We start from the raw sequence: 10,191 nt of genomic DNA, 5'->3' as shown, positions 1-10,191 counted from the left end.
CAAGTAAAAGAGTGCATCTCTTAAAAAAAATACTTGTTTGACAAGCCATCTTGGAAGAGCATGGGGAGCAGCACCACCAAGTGACACCTGCTGTCACTCTTTGCCTGGCAGGTGCCGTGGGTTGCCCGCGTTATCTGCAACATTTGGTCGTTTGCAGGGTTTCACGGATGCTCAGATGCCTTCAAGGATATTATTAACAAGGGTGTTAGAGCAGCATGTGGTGTTTGAGGACATGACTACTCTCCTCAGTGCCATGTCTGCCAGGAGTGCCGGAGCTGTGGCACTGCTGTGCCTGTGTCACACACAAGTGGCTGGTTACTCCTGGGGGCTGAGAATGGGTGCTGTTGTGCTACTGGAGCTAGCTAGCTTGGAGCTGGTTTGGGTACAAGCTGGAGTTTTTGGCAGTAATGCCAATATACCACAGGCTGTAGAGGCAATTCTCTTTCCTTTCCTTCAGTATTTTGTCCTCAGAGTAAAGTACCAGTGGCTGTGAGGTGTTTTATGACTTAAGGCTCTCCAATGGCTAGATTTGTGCCGGTAACAAGACAGCAGATCTCTGAGCCTTCCCTTCCTGCTTTCAGCAAGTTTGTCAGAGGACAGGAGAGCATCGCCCTTAGCCACGTACTTATAAAGCAGTTTGTTATTTATGCATCTTTATGCCCATGTGTGTACAGATTATATATCTTGCAATCAACTGCAAAAACCATTTAATAATCTGTGACAATCACACATCCTTAGTTGCATTCAGCCCACTAATTCATCTAAGCTGTCACAGGGAATCTTGTGCGCGTTGTAGGGAAAAGCAAATTTACACCCCCCAAGTGTACCTATCCCTGAAACTCCCTCCCCAGAAACGATCACTAAGAGATGTTAGCTGTATATATACAAAGGTCTTGGGGCCCTATTTTTAACATACCTAAATTGGTATTGTAAGCAAAAAGCTTTACTTCTGAAGGAAAGCCATGGTCGTTAGGAAGTGTTGCACATCTGGTCGTGAGTTAATAATCTGCCCAAAATGAAGTAATAATTAGGCATAAGTGTAGGCAGATATGCATGTGGTATTAACCCAAATTCACTTATGCAGGAGTAACAGCAGTTCATATACGGAGGAACCTTGTATGGCTCTGTAACTACACATGCACACAGTTTTACACCTACAGCACACATGGCTATCTAATAATAATAATGAGTGGCCAATTCAGGGAACCATCTTTATTCTGGCAGTACTTAAGCAGGAGCTTAACTTTAATGTGTTGAAGTTTGACTGAAGTTGCAGGGAATTAAAGATATGCCTGATGTTACTCTTCTGCTCAAATGCTGGCATACGCAGGGATTGCTTTACACATGTTGGAGTGCTTTCCCGAATCCTTGCCTCAAGGCCGCTGTGCAGAAGTATACGTGAGCACACACAAGTTGCAGGAGTGATAACAGCCGCCAGGGCTGCAGCTGTAGGTTGTAGGTTTGCTCTGCACGGGTGAAAAATGTAAACAGGAAAACCCTGCAGTCCTTACTCCATCGGATCTCCCACTGATCTGAAATGTAGGGTTGACGGAGCAAGGACTGAAAGATTTGGCTCAGAGGAGCTGGTACAAGGTTTCTCGCTTTGACATTTAACAGCAGCGCTGGAACCTGCTGGCCCACTTCGCTCTGGAGCAATCCATAACTTGCACTCGTGGTAGACCCAGCTTAGGGCAATTATTCTAATTTACTATCTATCTTTCCCTCTCTTTACCCATTTGTTAACCTTAACATGCCTCTTTACAGTTCCTCGGAGAAGTGGTACCAGTGGTATACTCATGTGTAGAAAAAATTGCTTTTGAGATACAGAACACAGCTAATTACGGTGTTACAATTAGCTGAATGCCCTTAACAGAGTCCGAGGGGGGAAATCATAGTGCAGCATCTGCTATACCATATGCTTTTCCAGTTTCCAGAAGATAACAGTGGGCATGTATGCTGCCGTGGATTGTGCTTTCTGCCTGAAGATCAGAGCAGCCCACAGATGCTCCCGTATTTCTTCCACCCGAACTCCGTTAGAGATGTCTGATGCTGCATACATCTGTCATGATGAATTATGCTTTCTTGGCTTCAGACTCCTCCATGCAGACAGACTTATAATGATGCAATGGTAATTCATATCCCATCGTTCCTGAGTGCATACTTCATCCCAAGGGTACGTGTCGTACCAAGAACGGTGTAGAGGTAACAGGCAGTATGGCATTGCATGGGTTTGTGCTCAGCTCTGAGGTGCTTCTCATTGTTCACCGAATTACCATATAAAACAGCTGAACTGCTTCTTTCTGTGTGGGTTTTTTTCACTGTGGTATTGGAAAGCTGAAGTGCTCTTCTGTGTACAGTTTAGTCAACTAAACCTAAAATGGCTCATTATTTTCTATCCTATAGATTCAGTTTGCCTTGTCCAAAACATCCCAGAATAGTTGTTGTAGACCTGCTCAATGTGCTGAACTATGGTAATTACAGTTGCATTAGAGCTGACAATGACTGAACCAGCTTAGTCAAATACTGCTTCAAATTTAACACAAACCTTCTGCTCCTTTCTATTACTTTATTTTTTTATCACATTTTTAACATTTCACTGTTTTTTGCCTTAACTGGGCCCAGAACTCCCCCCCAAAATGCATTTGTAAAGACATTATTAAAAAATATGTCACTATAGTCGCAAAGCAGCAAGTAGTAACTAACTTTGGACCACATCCATCCTCCTAAGTACTGATTAATAGGAGAGTTTGTTTATAGAAAGCAGGTCTCTGTTATTTAGCCAATTAGTTAATTATCGATTCTCTCTTCCCAGTTTGTTTGGCAGTCTTGCCAATGGCTCCTCCATAAGTAGTTGGAAAAGAGTCTGGCTCTGGTTGGGTGTTTTTATACATGTTAAGTGCTCCAGCGCTTTACTGTGCATGCTTTCAACATAGTGCTAGAGCTGTCAGTTCTTCGTGAATATGATATCATATGGTTAGTGCATGCGTCTTTATGAATTAGAGGACTTTGACCATCTTGTGAGCGTTACATATCCTGATGTGGAGGCTGTGAGTGTGATGAGGAGTTAAGCCTGGGGTCTCAGTGGTGGGGTCAGAGCTGCTGTGGAGGTTAAAAGTAAATTAGGGGAGTTGAGGGAGTGGGGATTTTTCTCACTTGGGCCATAGATTTAGTTCTCTGACTGACACATCAGTTTAAGTCTTCCTTATTTATAACTGTATGTAAGCATACACTTGCAGGTGTTAAATGAGGCTAGTGGGGCTCCTTGTTTGCAAGAACATCCGAGTGTCTGGAGGGGGCACTGAGCTGAAAAGGCTGGCTGTGAATTTATGCATGTACATGTTATACAGCAAAAGCCTAAAGGCTGGATAAGGTTTGGCGTAGGGTGAGCTGTAAGCTTTATTCACTAGGCAGCAAAACCCATGGTCTTTGATCCAGTAATCTGTATGTCAGTTAGATCATAACTCCAGTAATTAAGTACAGTGTAGTTTTTCAGTCCCTCTTCTGAAGACTTTCTTTCAGATTCTTATCTCTCTTTTGTCTGTTGTCTCAAAATGTCAAAAGAGGGTGGTACAGCCGTTCACAATCAGACCTGAGCCTGATTCCTCTGTCACTTTTAGCATGTATTATGCACTGATTCAGAAACTATTTTAAAACACATTAAAGCCATCATGAGAAATGAAGGAAGCCCTGCACTTCTGAGTATATGTTTGATGCTTACCTCGTTGAATTCAGGAAGAATGGATTATTAAAGACATAAAAGCTGTCTCTTTATCAGGAGCTTAAAAACACACCAAGGGAAACCAAATCTGTTGTGCTCAGCTGCTGTAATTTAAAACCCAAATTCTGCTCCTGTTTATAATGGCATAAATTTGAATTTGATTGAACTCTGGATTAACATTGCTGCAAATGAGATCAAAATGTGACTTCAGAAGTTCATAAGGTAAGAAGCAGTTTTGCACCCAACCTTGTTCATTTTAACTATGTGTATGCTATTACCGACTATGCTTTGGCACATCACGCTGGAAAAAAAAATCTATGGCACATTTGATGTCTTTTTAATGGTATTAGTCAAAATGGGTATTTTTGATCCTAATGCTAGATGCGGCCAGGTTGGTAAAATTCCACTGGTGTTTCTACACTTTGCTATTCCCATGATATTCGAATGCTGCGTGAAAAAAATTAATGGCGTGCTGCCTAGATCCTGAGATTTTGGTTCAAGTATTTCATGGACTTTCAGGTTCAAAAGGGCTGCAGTTACATCAAGTTTCACTTGGTACATAATGCAGGCCAGCTTGTGTGATTCTGACAATGCAGAGATGGATAGGAGAGAGACTAAAAAGACTGCAGTAATTTCAATAATTAAATATTGGTTTAATAGTTAATACAAGTTCATTATATAAAAATGATAGCTCACAATCTCTTGATAAAAATTCAGAACTGCCCATACTATATTGATTAAAAACCCATTATTTTTTTGGTAAACATTATGAAGTGGATTGGAAAGCAGTTAATTTTTTTTTTTTTCTGGGAGTTCATTAAAGTAGAAGTTCGAGTCAGACAAATAGATGTAGACTCATGAGGGAATAATAATTCCAAATCTTAGTGTTCATTTAAAAAAGGAATAGTGTCAGCAACCCTCAGCTTATTCACTTTCTTACCTCTTCCACTGACATCCAGTAGGGTTACATTATTTCAAGGTCAGTATTTCCAAGGGTGATTCTCTCCAAGGGTGCAGGACGTTGTGTAATTGGACATTGGTCAGAAAAATGCTTTAATACTGATAAAACATGTAGGAATGTTTTCTGCTTGTCCTTATACAACTTAAAAAGTATACAGCTTTCTTTTTTTTCCAACTCAACGTCAAATTAATGGAGTTTGTCAGCTGTTTAGGTAATGAGCTAGAGCAGACATAATGTTTTTGGAGGAGATGTGTGTGTTGCCTTGTGAAGCCAAAATCCAGAAAGATGAATATTTTCAACCATCTTGACAACCAGACTACCTCCCTGAATATACAGTGCCTAGTAGCCTTAAAGAAAGATTACTTTGTAAAACCTTTTAATGATTACTGGCAGAAATACAAGAAAAATGAAAGACATTTTGATTTACACCAACACAAAGTGAGATCGGAATCAAGTTCTAAATGACAGGCGCTGTCAGTTTATTTGTGATTAACCTCATACTCCTCTTTTCTTTTTCTTTCTTTTCTTTTCCAGTAGTGCTTCACTAGTGTACATAAGAAGTTACTGTAATGCTTGGGAACAGGTCCAGGAGGTGATTGACCCCAATTCTTCCATGTCTTACCTGGATTCAGCTGTGATTTGTGTTTTCCAAAGTCATTAGTATCATCTGAGGGTGAAGAGCTGGAGCCGATACCAAACTTCTCTCTCTAGCTTTTACCTACCTGACCTGTGCAGCAGCATCCGTTTTCAAAATTTGGTGTGTAAGCTTCTTGTAAAGCTTATGGAAGGAATTACACACCCTGGAAGACCTGATCCCAAATTATGCCAACTGAATGGAAAGCCACCCAGGAAGCTCCGGGCAGTGGCATGAATATGAAGCCCAGCTCACACTAGAGAGGGGTTGCTGGAGGTAAACAGCTGCGTCCATTCAGGATCCAGAGTTGCAAATCTCTACATCTATCATTTGGGAGGAAGAAATCCTTGCAAGCTTAAAGAGTTTCCACAGGGGGAAGAACTGCTGCTGCCTGTAAGGGGAAGGAGGCCTAGGTTTGTCCCCTTCCCTTCTCTAGGGGGACTTTAGATTTGTACCTCCCACCTTCCAGATGAGTGGTGCAGCTCCTGGTTGCGGCTTGAGCACCAGTAACCTGTTGCCTTGCAGGAAGGAAGGTAAGAGCTAATTTTTATTCTGTAGTTTAAGTTGCTATAACATTTGGCTGCTCTTATTTTTCTCTATAACTTCTGACTCAGATTAGCTGAGGACTTTGCTGATGTGGTGTTATTGCCATTCCCTGTATTTATTATTGCTAACGTCCTTCTAAGATGTATATTCACCCGGTTATGCCTGGAACATTTCTCTGCAAGTTTTTTGTGTGGCTGAAACAGGAATTCCAGATATTTGTGGATCTAAAGATGAAAAAAAACTTCTGCTGAAGTCCCTGCACTCTCTTCTCCAGCTGACTTCACTCTTGTTTATTTTCTCAGTTTGCACACTTGGAAGTCAGGAGTTCTGGTATGGACCTCCCTCTGGGTTAGCATCAAATGAGAGCTTGATCACTTGCTCCAGGGCTATGTTCTCTGAATGGCCCTCACGTAATTGCCTTCCCTAATTAGTAGGGAGATGATGAGCCAGGTAGGTGCTGGGTGCATATCCAAAGGGTTTCAATTCTCAACTCTGTGGAAGGCAATGGCAAGACTTCCCTGGTACAATCTTGCTATAACCATAGAGTAATATGGTTACAGCTCCTTTATTAGCAATTTGCTGGCATTGGTACTGTTCCCTAAATATTTGTGTTTCCTAGATATCTGTTAGAAAGCCAGGGCAAACTGCTTGATGCTGGTGTTTGAAGGGGGTGGTGGTGAGTGCCACTAGAGGGTGCTCGGGCCGTGGGAGTCACCACCCCACCCCCAGGCACAGCAGATGCCACAGCATCACAAGGTGCTTGACTATTTTCCCATCAGGCTACACTCTTGTTCTTCCACTAAGTTTAGCCTACTGTAGATGAAAGGAAGCTTTTTTCAGGTTCATCAGTGCCAGAGTCTTCTTTGAGTACTAGACAAAAGAGGATAAAAGCGAGTCCTTAGGTAATTGTTCACATCACCAAACCCCAATGAAGTGGGGAAGGGCCACAGATGACACCTTGGCTTGGCCTTTCTGGTTATTTATTTATTTATTTGTTTGGATTTGGCCTCATTCTCTACTTTTATGTATTATTTTGGGATGTCCCGCTGTCCCTCTTGACCTCTTTTTTTCCCATGCGCAGCCTCCCAGGAGCCCCTCCTCTGATGTGCATGAGAGGCTAAGGAACAAACAGATCTTGTCACTTCCTTGGCCTCCTCTGAGTGCCTTTGGTGGGGAACAGTAACTCCTTACAATCCTTGTGTTTGTGCAAGCAAATCTTGCCTTGGAACACTTCAACTCGGTCCAGTCCTGTTGCTCCTCCCCTGGCCCTGCCAGCCCTAGATGCCCAGAAAAGCAAGTCTCTGAGGCCAGTGGGACTCTCCTAGTATGCTCACTGCCTGGCTGACTGCAAGCAAGCACTGCTACCCCACATCCCTGGCATCCATAGGTGTTTTTTTCCTCACTATTTTCAGGCCCTGCAAGGCTTCCTTTCTTATTCCCTTCAGCGCTAGCTTCCTCTACCTTCACACACAAGTCCAAGAAGCCAGAGGCAGTACCAGCTGCAGGTCAATGCAGTCCTGCAATGACTCTTCCTGGCTCACCCTTGCACGGATGAAGCATGTGTGGGTGTGAAGAGGAACTGGAAAGAGCTCTGGCTTAGCCAGCCAGCAGTTGCTACATGCCAAGATCACACAGCAAGCGCCCTTTGGCTCAAGTCTCCCATCTCCACCTCGTTCCTTTTGGCTCAGAATAAATGTTGGACTGTACATGTGGTTGCCAGAGAGGAGAGCATTTTCCAGATAAAAAAATGAAGCAGAAGAATATGGGTGAGAGAAATATCAGAAAGATATTTCATGGAGCTTCCCCCACTTTCCTTTTTTTTCTTTGCTTTCTCAGGTGTGCTATGTCTCCACCAAAGGGCAGTCTGGCCACAGGATCCTAATCTTTCTTTGTTGTCATGAGGACACATCTTGGTGTGGCTGCTGAATGTGGGGCCAGGTGATATCAGTGTGGGATGCTGGTTGCTTTAAGCCTATACCTTGGGCGCTTTGGGTTAAAATAAACAGGAATGGGGTGCACTGCTTGTGAGTTCATACGTAATTGCTGCAGCCCTGCAGATGAAATTCATTCAACACATCTCTCGTTTGTGAAAAATGTAGAGGTCGAGATAGTCCCTTTTCACACCTTTCCTCATTATTTTTGAGTTGTGTATCGTTTAGATGAGTAACTGAGAAACTGGGGGGTGTGTGTGTGTAAATAGTGTCCTTAAAAAAAAAAGCTTTGGTGCTTTGATCTTTATTTAATAAATAATTGATTGATTGACCAAATCCTAAAAGAAGGAGAAAACATTTGATATCCATGTACCCATGAACCCTTTGTACATATCTGTATACTGCTAGAGTGAGTAAGGGGCTCAGAAAGAAAATAAATTAAAATATTTTAATTTGTGATAAAAACTAAAGGAGAGGAGTCATTTCAGTACTAAACTGTTTAAATATATGAGTATTTGCTAAAAGAGGACTACTGTAACAGCAAGAAGTGATTGCCTTTTTTATTCATCCCTGATGTCTGGGATGTCTTTCAGTTATTGAAATTGCATGGATATGAGCAATCTCACAAAAACAAGTAGAGCACACACATAGGACTGAAGTTAATAGTATGTATTAATCCCAGTGGATTTAAAGAGACGAATGGTGCAAGTAAAGCTACTCATGTGTCTGTGGATCTATGGAGTAATAGCTCCTGTTTTGCAAAGATCTGCTAAAGAACTAAATAGTTCCTGAAGCTGCTACACAAGGTGGGTGTATCTCTCATCTTCCATCCCTTGCTTCTCCCCAGACAAAGCAGTCAGATCCAACTTTTGTAACCCAGTCCATTTCCTCCATGTTCAGTTACTCCAAGTTCACATAGCAGTGGCAGGGTAGAACTTGTCCCAGGACGAAGTCATACATTGCTCTTTAGATGTGATTTTACTACTGTATAATAAGTGGTGCAATTTAGAAAGGCAAAAGAAACCTGTTTGAATTATGGGTGGTCAAGGACACTTCCTTTTGAGCAGTTACTTTTACAGAGAGTGCTGGTTTTATCAACAAGGTTGTTGCCAACCCACATCTAACCAGATTGTCTCATGCCATAGGCATGCCAAAGTCAAGGCAGATGGCTTGTGAGAAACGGCTTGCAGGAATGGAAAAGAACAGCAGGAAGTTTTTGCTGGTTTGGAAAGGCTCATTCTTGCTTCAGAAACTGTGTTCCAGAAGAGAAGCACAAGCTGTTTTGGGAGAGGAATATAGGTCTGAAGGTCTCCCCTCCACTCTGCCTAATGCCTTGGGATGTCATGGGAGAGCTGTACCTCAGTACAGGGGACCCAAATGTGGTATTATTTCATTTGTTCCACATACCAAAGAAGCAAAGGGAAGACCCCTCATGTCTTAAATTCAGGTAACGTGGACCTAACCCAATCCATTTCCCAAAGGACCATTTCATGTGAGAGTATCATTAGTGTAGATGACAAGTAATTACAGAGGGCAGTATGGTCATATCTCTGGACTGACTAGAGGATTTAACTCCTTGTACGTGCCTTTATGGTCTGACTGTGGTGAGTGCTGAGAGGCACCTGAAAAAATGCCAACCATAGTTCATTCTCACTGAAATCAACAGCACTTGATAGCCCAGGATACGGGTTTATCTGCAACAGAAATCTGTGGTTTGGGGCCAGTCTTCAGATATGCTTAGCTTTTCAGAGTGAGAAATGCACTGGGCAGAAATGTAAAGACATGATGTAAAATACGAATAACGACCCGCTAATAACTTGCACCATTCACTGCCTCTGAATTATATTTGTGAACCTGTTGCCATTCAAATCAGCGGTCACAGGACTGACAGTAAGGATCCCATTTCCATGGCTAGAACAGCCAGGTGTTCCTGAAAACAGACCTTCCAAATGTGGATCTACTCTTTCCACAATGGTATTGGGTTAAGTCCAACATCACCAATGCCTAAATAGATGGAAAAGCAATAGCAAACTTTGACATAGTGCTCTTATATTTAGCAGTTCTAGTACTTTCCAGTCCTCTTCATAGGACAGTGTTATTGAAAATGAAGAGCTGAGACATCTAGAAGCCAAGTCACTTGTCAAAGACACACAGGGAGTCTGAGTTACGATGATTTAATCACTGGTCCACCCTTCTTTTATAGGGGTAAATAGTGATTTCTGGGTGAGCTGGTACTTCGGGTGCTCAGCTCTCCACCTGCAGGCCCAGATATGATGCGACAGGGAGCGTGTCAACAGCTGAATCTGCTGCAGTCCGTTCAAGTCTTCAGAGCAGCCCATTGATTCATCTGGTTCTTGCATACTCAGCTTTCCAGTTTGCCTTTTGGAATAAGAACCTGGTG

This window comes from Phalacrocorax aristotelis, chromosome 3, assembly GCF_949628215.1.
Source record: "Phalacrocorax aristotelis chromosome 3, bGulAri2.1, whole genome shotgun sequence".
In the NCBI taxonomy this organism is placed as follows: domain Eukaryota; kingdom Metazoa; phylum Chordata; class Aves; order Suliformes; family Phalacrocoracidae; genus Phalacrocorax; species Phalacrocorax aristotelis.
The sequence above is the reverse complement of the archived record's forward strand: the minus strand, read 5'-3'. Positions refer to the sequence as shown.